This window comes from Microtus ochrogaster, chromosome 1 (genome assembly GCF_000317375.1).
Source record: "Microtus ochrogaster isolate Prairie Vole_2 chromosome 1, MicOch1.0, whole genome shotgun sequence".
Lineage (NCBI taxonomy): Eukaryota > Metazoa > Chordata > Mammalia > Rodentia > Cricetidae > Microtus > Microtus ochrogaster.
The window spans coordinates 107,225,673-107,244,420 of NC_022009.1; the positions used below are offsets into that span (position 1 = coordinate 107,225,673).

The 18,748-nt window shown below is 36.3% G+C and overlaps 1 protein-coding gene across 4 annotated transcripts in view; it reads left to right on the forward strand.

Moving 5' to 3' along the window:
* Nucleotides 1–18,748, forward strand: part of Tsc22d2 (TSC22 domain family member 2) — a 56,445-nt gene that overhangs the window by 19,580 nt on the left and 18,117 nt on the right. For 2 of the 4 annotated variants that reach the window (XR_003377045.1, XR_003377046.1), the window contains one exon: nucleotides 3,936–4,094. The exons of the other annotated variants lie outside the window; for them this stretch is intronic. The gene's annotated coding sequence lies outside the window, so the exon portion shown is untranslated. The remainder of the gene's footprint in view (nucleotides 1–3,935; nucleotides 4,095–18,748) is intronic. 4 annotated transcript variants of the gene reach the window in all.

Genomic DNA, 18,748 nt, shown 5'->3' on the forward strand with positions numbered 1-18,748 from the left:
TGGCCTCGAACTCACAGAGATCCGCCTGCCTCTGCCTCCCAAGTGCTGGGATTAAAGGCGTGCGCCACCACCGCCCGGCTATATGGCCAACTTTTAAGCTGTAGATGGCATTCTTTAGGTGCCTGCACGCATATTCTCATACTAGTACCACAGATAAATTTTTGGGGGTTTTTTGTAATTGATAAGAGAACTTTTAAATATTATGGATTATCAAAAATTAGCTTTCATGTTTGGACTTTAGTTGGCTGTTTCTAAAATAATTGCTATATTTAGAAGAAATAAATTTTAATAAATGAAAATAATTGCAATTTATTATCCTTTGCTAAATATCCTTTTAAATGGCATTTTTATGTTAAGACAGTTTACCTCTTCAGAATTTGAAGATTCATTATTGGACTTGCTCAAACTAAAAGAAAGATTTGGAAGATAGTACTTTTTTCCCCCAGATTTTTTAATTCTGGACCAAAAATGGTGGTGTCCTCAGTATGCTAACATATGTGCAGGCAACATGACTGTCACTGTCCATAGTTACTGTCCATAGTGTACTGTGTTGGGCATGGGAGCACAGACAGGCTTTTAGTAACAGCACTCAGGAGGCAGAGGCAGGTAGTTCTCTCTGTGTTTGAGGCCAGCCTGGTCTATATAACAACTTCTAGGGTAGCCAGAGCTACCTAGAGGAACCTTGTCTCAAAGAAAATCAGTAACTCAAGAGTAAAATATATAGTTTCCTGTTAGAAAGTATGTAGTTTTTTTATTGTGTATACTTGAGAAGTATACAACTGGCCTCCATCTACTTTGTTACTCCATCTTATCTTCTCCCACCCACAAATTAATTTTTTAAATTTTTTTTAATATCCTTTCTAAATTTATAAATTTACATAGAGCTGAGGAATGTGGCTTAGTGATAATGCTGAGTTTGTATATAGTGTATGTGAGGCCCTGGCCCCAAGCCTCAGCACTGAAAAAGATGGAAGAAAGGAGGATGAGCGAGGAAAATGACTCAGTGGGTAAAGCCCTTGCCACACAAGCTGAGACCTTCATTTGATTCCCAGTATGCACATTTTGAAGAGGTGTGGGGGAGCTGGGAATAGAAACATATGTCTGTTAAACTAGCACTGAAGAGGATCCCTGGGGCATAATGGTCACTAAGGTGGAGATATGAGTGAGGAAGACACTTGATGTAGATTTCCGGGCTCCATACCCACTCCTACACACATTCACCTGAACACATACGTAATGTGCACACAGAATAAAAAATGTACCACCACATAGGAACTTTTTGGTTGTACTATAATACATTAGACCAGTTGTAGTTTCTGTGTTAATTTCTGGGAACATATGGTCTTCCCATATTTTTATTCTGTCAGGAATATTTCTGCTAGTTGTTTATCTTAGATATTTTTTTTTTTTTTTTTTTTTTTTTTTTTTGGTTTTTTGAGACAGGGTTTCTCTGTGGCTTTGGAGCCTGTCCTGGAACTAGCTCTGTAGACCAGGCTGGTCTCGAACTCACATAGATCCGCCTGCCTCTGCCTCCTGAGTGCTGGGATTAAAGGCGTGCGCCACCACCACCCGGCCTATCTTAGATATTTCTAAGTTCATATTTGTAATACATAACATAAGGAGTAGCTATGTGTAAAAGTGTAGACAACCTTTTTGAACAGCAGTGAAATTATGTACCTACATGGGTAATCTTACGAAAATTTTAGAATATTTTAAAAGAAATGTGGTTTATACTTGAAAATGGAACTGTGTATGACTCCAGAGATATGTGTTCAAATAGCAAACAGCAGGCTGGGGGTCCAGCTTTTAGTGATAGTGCATTCACCAGCTCAAAATCCTAGGTTTAACTCCAAGTATTTCAAGGAATTTCCCCTGGAAAATTATTTGGGGAAATCTTAAAGGCTTGTTATTCAGGTCTATCACTTTTCAAATTAATACTTGGGAATTTTTAAGTCATTCATCCTTGCCCTCCTGCTCTTATTTTGTTCTGTTTTGTTGCTTTTTCCATAAAGGTGAACTAAGTGATGGCAAGCGTATATCTAGTTCTTTACTAAAATCTTACAAGAGCACATTGTCAGTTAAGTGGGATTTTTATTCCTAACAATAAGATATTGTTAAATTATGATTGACAAAGCTTTCTAGGTACTCATAAAAGGAATTTCTAATGTTAGCATTTCAAAGCTTATCTGATTAATCTATAAAATACTTCAGCTACCTAGATTCATTTTAGAATAAAACTTTTCAGATATGGCCCTGTCCTATATAACAACTAATTTTTTAAAATGTGTGCTCAAGGAACACATTGAAATAGTTTTATATTTCTTAAACATACTTTTTAAACTGAAATTACTGTGTTTTCATAATATGTGTATATTTTTTCCTATAAGCTTATCAGTAAAAAAACAGAATTTGTTGTCTATGTGGCTAATTCAGTTGTATCTTTCAAAGGCTTCGCAGGCGTTAACTGTGACACTATGTGTAAGCCAGCCCTTTAACAAAGAGTCAAGCATTGTCTGCTTTTCAAATGGACAGTTCATCTAAGCCTTCCAGACAAGCAAATTACAAGTGCTATCAATACACACTTCAGGAAGCATTTAGTTCATTAAATAGTACTACATATGTTATCTTTTTGTGGGATTTTTCCAATAACAGAATAAATCATCAAAATTAGATTTTTAAAAAATATTCAGTAAGTATTTTTTTGATTGCTAGAATTATAACTATAAAAATTTCCAGAGACATTTTGATGATAATTAATGAAGTGATCACAGCTTTGGATAAATATGGATTTTTGCCTTCACCAGGTAATTTCATATAAGCTTATGCTTTGGGGGGAAAAATCCAATTCATATAATTTTAATGATGTCAAATGTTTTGTGAGATTACATTTGGAAAGATTCTATTTGTAAATAACCTTGTATGATTTTAAAAAAGTTCCTTTCAAAGGTAGAATCTGTGGCAGCATAATGCACTGCATACATGTAGGTCAGATACCCTAAGAGAGCTGCAGAGTTTCCTTCCAAGACTGTCTGGAGTTTTGAACATACTGATCTTCCTCAGTATTGGATCTCTTTCCTTCTCCCTCCTCTTTACTCCCCCACCCATTAAATCATTTACCCCCACACCCATTAAATCATTTTATTTAGAGTGTTAATTTAGGTAAAAACTATCCACAGTTGTTGGCCTTTGCTGTGGCTCACTTGCAACTAAAAATAAAAATAGCATTATCAGACACATTTTATAAAGATGTCATTCTTCACGGATTGAAATAGATGCCCAGTAGGAAACTTTCTGGCAAAAAAAATAATAATTATAATTTAAGAAGATAACTTATAACAAAGTGGTTTTGACAATTTTTAAATCTTTCCCTAGTTTTCTTTGACACCCTTACCAAGATGATATCCCAGATCACTGCTGAATCATTCAGGATATACTACTTCTGTACCTAAAGCATGTGATAAAATTTGTTCTTACCAACATGTCTACTTTAATAATTGAGAGGAGTATATGCAGACAGATGTCAGAATAAAAGTGGAATGCTGTTATAAGCACTGAAGTGATCCATGCAGAGTTTTATGGTCCTGCCACCTGTGCTAGAGTTTAGAGACATACATGAACCAGAGAGTAGTATTTCAGTGTCATTCTGTAGGGTTAAAATTGTCTATATCAGGTTGCATGGTGTTAAATCAATTTCTGGGTCATGATCTTGAACTTTTAATTGGTTCCATTATTGTTTGACTCTTCACTGACAGATATTCTGGTGGCCTAAAAGTCCGTGTTGGAACTTTAAGTTTTAAGAATCCAAATCAAATATTTCAAATTATTTTACATCTAAAAATATCAGTTGTATAATCATGGTGAAACATAAACCTTTGCTATAGACGATTTTAAAGGCTATTTGATTAAAGCACTTATTTACTTAAACTCTTTGCTAGAATTTTTTTTAGAATTCAGCATCGGAGGAGGAATGTGACATAATAATGATCGAAAGCCGAAAGTTTAAAAGTTGTGATGCCCTCAAATGGTTGGAGGGTTATTCTAGCTTCTAAGGACTGAATGTTGTCCACAAGAGTGTCTCATCAGGTCATAAATTGGTAAGACTTAATGGATTAGATTTTATGTACTATACCTGATGTTATTGTATTGAGATGACTATATGAACAAAATGAGCACGTTGTATAATTAACAGTATAAAATATAAGTTGAAACTTAGAATTTTAAATACTTGGATTATGTAATCTTTTCAAAGTCTCACAAAGCTCAAGACCCTGTCTCTATAGTAGTATTTAATAAATACATCAGTTTAAAAAAGAAAGTGAAATCCTGTATGATAGTAACATTAAATATTTCTGTTGCATCTGTTATAGATGCTTACAGTGTACACGTGAAAAGCCCAAAATACTTCGCAGCTATTTTTCCAGTAATTCTTTTCTTAAAAAAAGAATATATCCATTTTTAATAAAATATTGTTTAAATTAATTTATTTCTTTGGAGGATTTTACTTTCTTCATAAAGGCCATCTTTGTTTCTAAACACAGCCAAATGTTTCCTAGTTTTTATGTTGAGAAAATTTAAAATGACAGTGTCATATAAAAGCAGTATATTAGATGTCAGTATATATTTTTATATATCTTGAAAATTAATTTCTTTCAAAATTTTCTGCTTAGAAAAAAAATTTGTTTTATTTACCTTCTTTGATTTGTTTTATAGAGCTGTATTTTGATCAATTGGGCTCTCAGTAAGTTTAATTCAGGATACGATCTTAAAATTTTTCATCTGAAATTTATATTTTGAAAATGAGAAAAGTATGGGCTAAGTTATATGTCCATAATTACATCATTATAGGAGTAATGTTCTTATTAAAGTATGTTACACAGATACTACAAAGCAGTCAATAACTACCAGGACTTTCTTTCTAAGAAAACTAAAAGGTGTGGGTTGATAGCAGCTGAGCACTGTAGCTGTTTCACCTTTGTCCTCAGGCAGACAGGTCTTTGTCTACTATCTTCTTATCCATATTCATACCTACTCCGTCTTCTGCTGTTTCTAGTGTGGTTTTCTGTAACTTCTCTATAAACTTAAATTCCTTCAAAAGTAGTAATTTTTTACTACTTCAAAAGTAGTCTGGAAAGAAATAAACCAGCAAGTTCTTTTTTATTATTTTATATACTTCCTGTTCATTTTCCTATAACAAATCTGCATAACTCAATCAAAAAATGTCTAATTTCTCTCATGTTTATTTAATAATTAAAAGCTTCCAAAAATTGTGAATTGAGGAATTTGAGGTAGAATTATGTTTGCAGTGTTATATAAAAAGTTAAGAGCAATTGTCAGATCTTCAAGAATAGTATCAATAATGAAAGTTTTGGCCAAGCTTGGTGGCTCATGCCTTTAATTCTAGCGTTCTGGAGGCCAAGTTGAGGTCATCCTGGCCTAATATAGCAAGTTCCAGGACAGTTGGGACTACATAGTGAAAGACCCTCTTTGAAAAATAACAAGCAAACAAACTAGGTGCTTTAGTTTTAAAAAATCTCATACTGCTGGATTTGGTGGCACATGCCTTTAATCCCAGTTCTTGAGAGGCGGAGGCAGGTGAATCTCTGTGAGTTCAAGGCCAGCCTGTTTTACAGAGCAAGTTCCAGGACAGCCAGGATGACACAGAAACTTTGTGGGGATCCCATGCTGTCAATTTTGGTTCAAGTGTTGATTAGATTTCTCTACAAACTAGTTGTGCTTTTGTTACTATTAGGCACTGTACTCAGTGTTCTTGGCACATTATCTCATGTAATTTTTCTAAGTCATAGTTATATAGATACCATCTATCAGTACCCCTGATGGGGATTTTACTGTTTTGTTTTAAGGTTTGGTTTGAGGCAGTCCTCACTGTATAGCTTTTACTGTCCTAGAACTTGGTGTGTAGACAGGGTAGCCTTGAACTCAAAGACTCTCCTCCTTTCTGCCTCCAGGATGCTATTATTAAAGGTATGCATGACCATGCCTATCACATTTTCTTGTTTTGCAGAGAAGAAAATTGAAGCATAGGGAGATGGAATAATCTATCATATACCATTAAATGGTGACACTAGGAGTCAAGTTTAGCTCTTACTAGAATATGTATAGGTTCTTATTCAGTGTCAGTATGCTTACATGGTGAGTTACCCTAGATAACTCAGCAGATAAGTTTATATTATCCAAAGACATAAATACATAAATTTAATTCACATTGAGCTTGAGTGCAGTGTAATGTTCTCTATTACAAAATCATCATTTAAACTATAAAGTTTAATACATGTTGTGAGTTGTATAGTATCTAAAATTATTTTTGCATTAGAAAACATTCAGTTCAAGTTTAATGTTTATGGTCTTAAGAAAATAAATGTGTATTATAATTTTTTAAAAAAGAGAAAGTCTTGAGCCTGCAAGGTGGTTTAGTGGACAAAGGTGCTTGACACCATGCCCAGTGGCCTGAGTTCAATCCCCATGATCCATGTAAAAATGGAAGAAGAGAAACAACTCCCACAAATTGTCCTCTGTGCACACCATGGTACCTTCATGTGTGTGCATGTACACAAACACACTAAATTTAAAAACCTCTTATTTGTACTTTTTAAACATTTATAAAACAAAATTTCTTTTATGTACATAAACCTTTTACCCTTGTGTGTGCTTTGAAAATCATCTTGGTTTTGATTTTATATCTCTTTGAACTCCAAACCTTTTATAACCTCTTGTCTGTATTTTAAATATAGAGAACTATTAAACATTTTAAAGTTCTGTGTGTCTGAAGAAAGCCAGGCATAGTGATACACACCTCTAATCCTTGCACTCACAAAGTAGAGGCAGGAGGGTTAAAGAGTTTAAGGATTTGACAATGAAACCCTGTCTCAAAACATAACAGCCATTGATAGAGGTTGGTGGTATATTAATTGCATAAAATGTACAAAGTTTTGGGTTCAGTCTGCAGCACCACAATAATAAATAGAGAGAGGGAAGATAGTTAATCCAAAATGATACTGCTTAGAACAAGTTCAAGTTGAAACTGTGTTTGTTAACTTTTCAGTTAAATTTAACATTTGCAGATCAAAGACAAATTTTGTTCAATGTCAGGATTAAAAGTGTATAAACAACTTGAAATCTAATCAAAATATGAAATTCTTATCTTTAAACTATTGGGGTTTCTTTAGAATATATTTATGCCTCACCTTCTTTATAACCTCTCTACTGGGCTGGCTCTGTTCATTGCCTATGGCTTTCCTTGGCAAATAGCCCATGTTTTTGTCATCTCTGACTTTCTGGAGTCCCTGTGTCATCTTAAAGATGACTCTCACAGCTTCACATAATTGTCCTTTCAAGGGCTTACCAGAGGGATTGATTGTAATCTTGCCACACATTGTCTGGCTTTCAAATCCTTCCTTTGGATATCAGTGGAAGTTTCCATGGCCCCAAAGTGCCTAAGTTTTGCATGGATGCAAAACCAGCATCACATAGGTGATACCAAAAAGATGATTACTACCACATAGTGTAGTTAAGAGAATATTAGCTGCACTTCAAATTGTATGCAAAATACTGAAGAGGATACATTGTCTGTTTAGCTGTTTTATAAATATAGGCTTTAAGTTATGATTCTTTAAGTTCTTACTAACATAAACATAAGTCTGAAATGGTGAGGAGGTGCTGCTTAATAGAAATCACAAGATGTCTTCTTTTTAACTGCTGATTGTGTTGATAGTTCGGGGACTTTGCAGGCTATTTGTGCCTAGATCCACTAATGAAAAGGAATAAAGGGTTGGAATTTCTTCATGCCCCCAAATCTCATGTCTTGTTTACAAGACATCTTTAAAGGCATTATGAACCATCTTTATCTCCTCTAACTAAGTCTTCAAATCTTTGTCCTTGCTCTGCTCACCTCAGAATAACCTTTGGTTTCTTTCACTTCTTCTTAGACTCATTTCTGGTTGAATTATCAAAAGAATTGGTCAGTTGAGAGAACTCATGGATGGGCATTTATGAAATATGATGATGCAACTTGTTTTCACTAGATTGATCTCTGAATCTGATTGTAATGTGAAAAGTCTTTGTCAAAATTTTAGCTGAAAGAAATGTAAAGAACATTTTCAGGGCTGGGGAGATGGCTCAGAGGTTAAGAGCACTGCCTGATCTTCCAGAGGTCCTGCGTTCAATTTCCAGCAACCACATTGTGGCTCACAACCATCTGTAATGGGGTCTGGTGCTCTCTTTGGCCTGTAGACATACACACAGACAGAATATTATATGAGAGAGAGAGAGAGAGAAGAGGAAAGAACATTTTTAAAGGATATGCCGTTAAAAGGTCAGGCTCACAACCAAAAAGAGTATGGAGAGCTACAATCATTGACTTGACTTGTACTAACTTTAGTAGGAAGAGAAGCTCCCTGAGATCTGCCTGTTTTTAACTGTTCCTCTGAGATTCTTTGAGTCATTCTAGGAGTTTGAATAGCTGACTAGTTTCTTACATCTTTATCCTGGTAACTTCAGCATAGTACCAGCTCAAACTGAACTTGACAAGTATAATTAGATAATATATTAAATATTACAAGCTGTGCTTCATAGCTTTCTTTAAGAAATATGTTGAATGTTAGTCATATGCAGCATAAGAATACCCCTGAGATATTGAATAGTTCCTGCTGTTAAGGTTTAATTAAAGAGGGAACATTTGATAGAGACAACAAAAAAGATTGGCTTTTGAAGAATCAGAAGTAAAGACTATCGACAAGACAGAGGTCGCTAATGAAGGCCTGAAGGAAAGGCTACATCTCAGATGACTTACCACCTCTTTGATCTGAATTAATATAACAAATTTCAGATCTTGATGAAAATTCAGAATTCATCATTTACACCAAACTGGGGCCCAGTAGGATGGTTGAGTGGATAAAGACACCTACCATCACATTTGACATTCTGAGTTCTTGGGATCCACATGGCAGAAAGAGAGAACCAGTCAAATCTAGATTTGTCTTCTGAATTCCATACAGACACCCCACACAAAAATAAAGTAAAAATAAAAAGTTTTTAAACATTTTACATAAGCTGATGTGAACAGCTATTAATGAAATTCTGCTATGTGATATGTCTAAATTTTACTGTTATCTACAATACCTCCTTATCATTTCAGAAACATGGATCTAGCATTAACTGAGAAACTGTTAGTAGTTAAAAGCTGACCAAGTCCTACTTTGAATACAATTCTTCTTTTTTTTTTTTTTTTTTTTTTTGTTTTTTCGAGACAGGGTTTCTCTGTGGCTTGGAGCCTGTCCTGGAACTAGCTCTTGTAGACCAGGCTGGTCTCGAACTCACAGAGATCCATCTGTCTCTGCCTCCCGAGTGCTGGGATTAAAGGCGTGCGCCACCATCGCCCGGCGAGTACAATTCTTCTTGAATGGAACAAAAAAAGCTTGAAAGCCTTTCTATCTTCCTAGCGCTATTTTTCACTTGCCTTTGTTGTTCTGCACCAGACTCTGAACTATGCCAGTCAAAAGTGGTAAATGACTAGCAGCACTGGATCCCAGTGTTGCTGGATTTTTTTTTCTTTTAGTAATTTATTGTTGGTATTTCATGTAACACTGAAAAGAAGGCCTAGGCTATTTTTTAGTTACACTTTTTGCAAACTTTATGTTGAATTGATTTCTGATATTTCAGTGGCCATTGGTGATTTTTCCCACAGTAGTTGTATTTTATGCAGTGAAACTCCCAACAATCTACATATTTTAGTCTACATAAATACTGTTTCATAAGCCTTAATATAAATTTCAATCTCAAGTTAATTTGTTGCATCTGACAAATGTTGAATATAGAATGTGAAAATTGAAAAATAGAAATTTATGCCCAGGCAATGCTGAAGCATGCATGGGCAGCCCATATATGATGGTTTTCTTGAACTTGTCCTTACAAAGTGTTTGAAACAGTGGAAGGAACTAATTGAAAGATGTGGGTTTTTAATCATAAGTCTGTGCTCTTGAAAACAAATATTCTTTGTGAATTCAATGTTGTACTTAGACAACAGAGGATAGGTAAGCTGTTTACCTCCGTTCCCATAATGGCTACCCTACCATGAAGTAGAGGGCAAAGGGGACTTTAGTAGTAGTGAAATGATGGCTTAAACTGTGCTATCTTTAATTTTGTTAAAGGTGTTTGTCTGCTCAGGGTTAAGTCTATGTAATTTTTAAACATCTCAACTGTAAAACATTGATTAGTTTATTAAAGGCCAAATAAAGAGCACAGTGTCGTTACATGCCAGATATCATCACATTCCAAGGCAGAAGATAGGGTTGCAAGTTTGAAGGGCTACATGAAGAAATCCTAAGCAAAACAGAGAGCAGATACTTTCCCCCAGTAATGAATACTGTTCATTTCCTTAGGGAATAGTGACTGGGTTTGATGTTGCCCTTTTAGTTCAAACAGAAATCAAGCAATTACATATTCAGAAACCTCAAGGTATTCTCTTATTCTTGGTTTAACCCAGTTGAAACAATCCCTTGGCAACCTTCATTTTATTTATTTATTACTGCCCTGGACTTTGTGAGTAGATTATGAAGAATGAAGAGACATAAAGTAGTAAGGAAAACTGAGTAACCTAAGAATAAATGTTTTAGTTGTGTATTCTTTATATTTTGTTATATGTATTGTCTATAGAGTTAGGGTTTTTCTAGAAAGTGGCCTTAAATACCTCTTTTCTGTCAAGAAGTGGGCATAAATGAAAATAATAACTTTATAATAGATAAGAATTATGTACTCTTCACTATTACTTAAATTGTAGTTTAGTTTACAAAGAAATAGTCTCATTTTCATTTTGGTCAAGCCTGGTTGTAAAAATAGGATTGAGGAGCCGGGCGTTGGTGGCGCACGCCTTTAATCCCAGCACTCGGGAGGCAGAGGCAGGCGGATCTCTGAGAGTTCGAGACCAGCCTGGTCTACAGAGGCTAGTTCCAGGACAGGCTCCAAAGCCGCAGAGAAACCCTGTCTCGAAAAACCAAAAAAAAAAAAAAAATAGGATTGAGGGGATTTATTCAGAAATGGCTGTTTAGCTGAAAGAAACAGCATGTTAATTCTTGAGAAAGAGAAGATAGTTTGAAGCTATTGAATAAGTAGTATTCCTAAGAACTATATTTGCTTTCCCATGCCCATCCTATTCCATAACTTTTTATGTCTTCTACAGTGTATTTGCCATTTTGACTTAACTTTAAGCTTGCTCATTTTTTCCCACAGGTTGAGCTAGCTAACACATTCTTAAAGCTCTCAGACCTAGAGCTCTCGACCTGAGGCTCCTCTGGAGTTCTGTATGCCTAATCCCTGTAGTCTTCTTTCTGTATCTCTCTTCCAGGATCCACATTTCAGATGAAGCCTACACTACCCCCTTCCCTACCTTCCCTACAAATCCAGTTGCCTTTATCATGACACACTACCATTGTCCAATTTTTGGTTGTCTTAGGCCTTGTCATCCTTTATTTCTCTTCACACTTGAGTCTCTTTCCCTTTTTATCTGTTTGATCTCTCATAGTCTCACTGCTTCACTTGTGAAAACTCTTTAATCTGAAATACACAACACTATTTCATACTTGTATATATCCTGCTATCTGCTTCTCTCTTAACTTTTTTTCTACCATTCAATTACCAATTCCTATACAGAGAGGGAAAGAAAAAATATTTACATGGTTATACTATTTCATAAAACTCTGAAACCATTTGATGAAGGAATATATATATATATATATATATATCTGATAAGAGAATATATATTTGCCAAAGGATAAATGACTTGATGTGAATGAAGTCAAGTTACACTGTATTTACTGATTTCATATCTAATAATCCTGCTACCATCGAATGCTGCCAAACTTTTCTTCTAGCCAGTGTTCATTGTCTGGCATCCTTGGTATAGAAAAGACAGAGTATGTGTTATCTAGAAAGATATAAATGCTGGGGTGAGGCTTTATAGAAAATAAGAAGTGAAGTTTGTTCAGGATTTATAACTTGTTATTCCAGTGGATTTGGATTATCTAAATTTATATATTAGTTACTTGACTGTAAGAACATAAGATAGGACTGCCTAGATGGCTTAGTGGTTTGTAAAAGTACTTATTGACAAATCTGATAGCCTGAACTCGATCCCTGGGCCTTTGTTGTAGAAAGAGAAAACTGACTCCTGAAAGTTGTCTTTTCACCTTGATCATGCACCTTGTGCTCTCCACACAGGCACAGGATAAGCAAGTCAATGTAATTTTTTAAAACATACATATAGCCGGGCGGTGGTGGCGCATGCCTTTAATCCCAGCACTCGGGAGGCAGAGGCAGGCGGATCTCTGTGAGTTTGAGACCAGCCTGGTCTACAAGAGCTAGTTCCAGGGGCTGGAGAGATGGCTCAGTGGTTAAGAGCATTGCCTGCTCTTCCAAAGGTCCTGAGTTCAATTCCCAGCAACCACATGGTGGCTCCAGCCATCTGTAAAAGAGGTCTGGCGACCTCTTCTGGCCTTCAGGCATACAGACAGAATATTGTATACATAATAAACAAACAAATAAATAAATAAATATTTTTTTAAAAAAAAGAGCTAGTTCCAGGACAGGCTCCAAAACCACAGAGAAACCCTGTCTCAAAAAACAAAAAAAAAAAAAAAAACAAATAAAACATACATATATGTGTGTGTTTATATATATAATAAAATATATACATATGTATATATACATATATAATTTGTATATAAATATGTTTGTATATGTATATATACTTTATATGTATTATGTATTTACTTGTTATATGTATGGATGTTTTGCCTTCATGTCTGTATGTGCACCACATGCAGGCCTGATGACTATGGAGATCAGAAGACATTGATTCCCCTGGGACCAGAGTTACAGACAGTTGTGAGCTGCCATGTGGATGCTGGGAATCAAACCTGGGTCCTCTGCAAGAGCGGCAAGTGCTTTTAACCACTGAGCCATCTCTCCAGCCCCCCTTTTAAGATTTACTTATTTTGATATTGTGTATATGAGTGTTTTTATGCATATTTATAAAAAGGAAATACAGTTTTTAAAAGAACATAGCAAGTATTTTCAAATTAAAAATGAGGAATGAGATTAAGAGCTATTTTTACATTCATTTGTTTTATATATAAAATGGTAGCATTGTCAATGTCCACTCTCTAGGAAGAATTACTATAAAGAAAGTTAAGTAGGAAACAGTTTGGGAAGTGTTGTAAAATTTAATGCATAGAGAAAGAGGCCTTAGAACCAGCATAGCAAATGACACAGGATTCAAGTATACTAACTGTTAAGGTTAAAGGCATCTTTATAGAGGAGTGTTGTGCCACTTGTTTGTTTCCCGGCTGCCCAAACTCCCGAAGTAACCACACAGAAACTGTATTAATTAAATCACTGCTTGGCCAGTTACTTCAGCATATTGTTAGCTAGCTCTTAAATCTAGAATTAACCCATCTCCATTATTTTATATTTTACCACGAGGCTTATGGCCTACCGGCAATGTTTCAGCATGTTTGTCTCTGGCCATGGCTCAATGGCTTCTCTTGACTCTGCCCTTCTTTCTTTCAGCATTCAGTTTAGTTTTCCCCACCTAGCTAAGTTCTGCCTTGTTATAGGTCCAAAGCAGTTTCTTTAGTAATCAGTGGTAATCACAGCATACAGAAGGGAATCCTACGTCAAAAGAGAAAGTTTGAGCCTGAGTTCAATAAAAAGAACAATAGAATTACCACAGAAGTACTCAAAGAGTAAGGTGCTGAAGAAGAGCTTTGTAACAGAGCACTTGCCAGGCAAGGAAAACATTTCAAGTAAGGAAACCCTGAGAAACCCTAGAGGGTAACCAATTTAAAATTTGGACAGATACTTGAAATGGGGTAAGGAAGAAACATAAGGACTACATGTGGTGGTTCGTTGCCATAATCCCAGCACTCTAGAAGTGGAAGTGGGAGAACCATGAGAATTCAAGGCTGGGGCTGGAGAGACAGCACACTGGTAAAGAACAGTGGTTACCCTTCCAGGGGACTAGGTTTCCAATGCCAGCACCCACATGGTGGCTTACAACCAACTCTAACTCTGGCTCCAAGGGATCTGGTACCCTGCTCTAGCCTCCTTGGGCACTACATGCATGTGATACATAGACATACATGTAGGCAGAACACATATACAATTAAATATGTAAACTTAAAGATTCAAGGCTGGGATGGTGAGAGGCTCTTTCTTTAAGTAAAGGCCAAGCCGAATGACCTAGAGAATCACTGCCCACAAGTTGTCCTTTTGACCTCAGCTTGAACATAAAAGAGCTCAGAGCTAGCCTAGCACCCACTACTACAAACACAAAACAAAACAAACATTTGAAATAAATGCAAAGGGCTTCCATTAGTAGGCCAGGGTTGTTGGTTTTTTTTTTTTTTGCAGGGGGGGAGGTGGGAGAAGAAGGCATCTTTTGTTATTGTTGAGAATTCCCAAGTTAATATTGGATGAAATAGCTATTTCCAGAAAATTATTTTTATTCCCCATTACTGATTGAAAATTTATTTTGCCCATGATTTCTAAAATGGAGCACAAATCTTAATGAACATTTGTGTTTTTGTTTCTATAGACACTCTTTTCTGCCATGGTTTTTCTTGGGTTGTATTAATTTTACAGATTTATACCGTAAAAACTGCTCACAAACCTTAAGTCATGGGAAAATGTGCTACCTTTTCCACTTAGTTAAGGGGGAAGAAATGTTGTTAACCTACAAAATGAGCATTCTTCTCTACTCTAAAATGCCTGATTCTGAAGGTTTTTTTCCTTTCCTAACTTAGCTGATATCTTTTTAACTCATTAGGTATTTCTGACTCCTTATATATTTCTGACATATAAACATTTTTATTATTAGACTTATTGCATTTTTAATTAAAATTTGTAACTTCGAGGAAATGGAAAATCTTTTAAGATAAATATTGAACTATATAGGTTTTGTTCGATTTTTGCTTTTAAGGTTTACTGATATTCTTAGACGCCAGCTGATCGCCAGCTTCTATCCCAGTAAACTATAGTTTTTTAGAATTTAGAATGTGGATGTATAGAACTGCTCTCTAATCGATTCCTTTTCAGCATAATTCGATTATTTGAAGTTTTATCTGATGTTACAGACTGTTGGAAGATTTAAATCCTTTTTAATCCTCTATCCTTTTTCACTGCTAGGTACCAGTAAGTGTGGACAATTGTCAGTCATACACTCTTTCCCATCTCCAGGAAATAATTTTAAGTACTCAGCACTGTGGTGTCAGCTTTTTCCTTTAGGTTTAAGCCCCATGGTGTGTATCATTCACTTCTCAGTAGTATTTTATCTGATTATCTACTTGCTGCAATGCAAACAGTAAAATGAAATCTCTTTCAAGAAAACCTTTTTTAAATGTAAGCACTCCAGCATTAGTGAAAAATGCCACTCTTCTCCTACCCCTTTCTCACACCCTTTTTTGTTTTAGTCTGACTCAGAAGGAAGAAACTGTCTTTCTTGATAGTTTGATAGAATTGATTCTTATCCATCTTAGCTGACGTTAGTGGGATAAGAAGCAAGTGAGAGCTTGGAAAGTCATGCAGTTGGTGGAGTACTTGCCGGAAGTCCGAGCTTAGTACCTGGCATGATGATGTGTGCCGTGTAATCCCAGCACCTAGGAAGTGGAGGCAGGAGAGGAGGATTGGGGAATTCAAAGCCATCCTCAGCTGTATGTGGAAAGAAAAGAAATGGGGTTGGGGAGTAAGTCTGTGAATAACATCACTCATCTTGAGGAGACAGCCCATGTTCTTGTAAAATTAAATTATTTACCTTCAAGTAATAAGATATTAACGCTTTTCACTGATTTGAATACAGTACTACTCAAGTTTTACTTTGTATCCATCTTCAATTTTTTCAGGCAAAATTCACATATACTATATTTTCAGCATTTTTATAGAAAAAAATAGTTCTGCTAGTTTGTTTACTTTGTATGTGGTTACACATATGCGATGGCACACCTGTGGAGATCAGAGAACAATTTGTAGGAGTTGATTCTGCCCTTCCGCCTACTGGGCTAGAGCAGAATCAACTCCTGTGTCAGAATTTTACTGATACACCCCCTGCCCCAGTATCATATAAGGATATATTAAGAAATAGAGAGGGGTACAGAGAAGGAAGATACTGTTTGTCCTGGTTTTCTCTTCTTCACAGTTGAGCTCTTGTATTTTCATTGTGTAAGTTGGCAGACTGAACAGACAGTGCTAACAATAACAGTATTCTTAAACGGGTTCGATCCTCCCTAAACTAAGGACCTAAATTTGCAAATCACAGTAAATTCTGTCTCATATATTTAATAAAATACTGTATTCTGGACCAACAAGATGGCTCAGTGGGTATAAGTGTTTGCTATCCCTTCAGTTCCATCCCTTATAACCTACTCAGTGGGAAGATATCCTCAGAAGTTGTCTCCTGCCTCCATGTGCATCTATAGCACATGTGTGTCTGCACTCACACAATACTAATAACTAAAATTTTAAATCCTGATTTTCAGTCAGCAGGGTAGCAATGGCTCAGCAGATAAGGGTGTTGCTGCCAAATATAAGAACCTAAGTTCAGTCCCTGGTAACCACATGGCAGAAGGAGGGAAACTACTTTCTCAAGTTACCCTCTCACTGGCATATAGGCGTCATGGCATATGTACACACACACACACACACACACATACACACACAGTTTTTTGAGTGGAAAAGTAAAAAAGAAAAGCCTTATTTTGTGAATGAAATAATCCCTAGAAACGGTGATGTCAGCACCTCCTCCTTTTCTCCCCTTTTCTCATTCCCCCTAGTTTTCCTGCAGCCATGGGCTCATGCCTTGAGTTATGCTGCACAGGGAAATAAATTCTTAAGTCATATTGGAATGTGTTTTTCCTATATTCTCCAACATGTAGTGAAACTAGCCCTCTATCTCTGTTTTCTGTTTGCCTACCTACCTTCCGGTCACCTTCTTAGTTTGTGTTTGATTTCTTTGTACACACATACAAAAGCAGATATAAGATATATTACTTTGTGCAAGTGATGATATAATGTGAACACAATGTGTCTTTAGTTTTAAAGATGTTCTGAACATTGTCCCCTCCTCAGTAAATACAAAGGGCACCTCCACCCCAGAGATGTGTACTGTTCAGTTACATGAATGGCTATACTGTGAGAAAAACTCATGTTGGGTTTTTTAGACATGCATGCCATTCTGTTAAGTAGATCGCCATGCTGTTAAAACAGTGCTGAAGCGTCTGGAGAGGCAGCTCAAATGATTAAGAGCACTTGCTTTCTTCCAGAGAACCTTGGTTTGATTCCCAGAACCCACATGGCAGCCCACGTCTGTAACTCCAGTTCCAGGGATCTGTTACCATCTTAGGGCCTCCATAGGTTCTGCACTGATATGGGGCACAGACATATATTCAGACAAAATACCCATACAGATAAGATAGAAATGAATAAAATCTCAAAAATTTAAATAAAATGATGCTATAATTAGTAGCCTTGTAAATATGGTATTCTGTGAGTGTGTGCATGAGAGACAAATTCTCAGATATAAGATTGCCACTTCAAAGAGTGAATAAATTAAAATTCTAGGTGGAGAGTTTGAATGAAAAATGTTACTATTTTATAGTTTGAATTTGTATTTTTATTAAATATTGATTTTTTTCCCATAACTTCTGTTTTGGGGGTTTTGTGTTTTAATTTGTTTTGCTTGGGGGACAAAATCTCACTGTGTGGACCAGACAGGCCTTTTTAAATAGTCTATAAGCTGTCAGTGTGAATTTTTCTGTTCTTCTATTGGGCTCAGAGTCCTTCAGATTTCTAAAGTACTTTATATATAGAAATGATAGAAGACATTGTCTTTCTCATTCTTAAGTTAATCTGAATAAGTGTTTTTGAACCCACTATTACAAATTACATGATTAACTTTAGGCAAGGGGTCTAAGTTAGGAAAGGAACATTGTGTCTTTTAATTTTTTTTAAATATAAGCAATTTACATAAAGACACATACCCATATAAGTAGAGAACTCATCAACGGTATCTTCTGTGACTGTACTTAACAATATCAAAACTAGGACCCTGACTTGAGTGCATGAAATCCACATGTGTCCTTGTCTCCTTTGAAACAGTTACTGGCCAGGAATTTGACCTGAAGTTAGCAATGAATTTTCCAAAAGTTTTTGAGGGATTGGTAAACATGATTTTCATAGAAAATCAGTCTTTTATTGAAAGAAAAAAAAAAAGAAATTCCAGCCTCCCATTTCCCTCCCCTTCCTCCCACTCTTCTCCTCCTCCCCCCACTCCTCTCCCCCTCCCTCTGCAGTCCGAAGAGCAGTCAGGGTTCCCTGCAATGTGGAAAGTCCAAGGTCCTCCCCCCTCCATCCAGGTCTAGGAAGGTGAATATCCATACTGGCTAGGCTCCCACAAAGCCAGAACATGAAGTAGGATCAAAACCCTGTGCCATTGTCCTTGGCTTCTCATCAGCCCTCATTGTCCGCCATGTTCAAAGAGACCAGTTTTATCCCATGCTTTTTCAGTTACATTCCAGCTGGCCTTGGTGAGCTCCCAATAGGTCAGCCCCGCTGTCTCAGTGGGTGGGTGGACCCCTCGTGGTCCTGACTTCCTTGCTCATGTTCTCCCTCCTTCTGTTCTTCATTGGGACCTTGGGAGCTCAGTCCAATACTCCAGTGTGGGTCTCTGTCTCTATCTCCATCCATT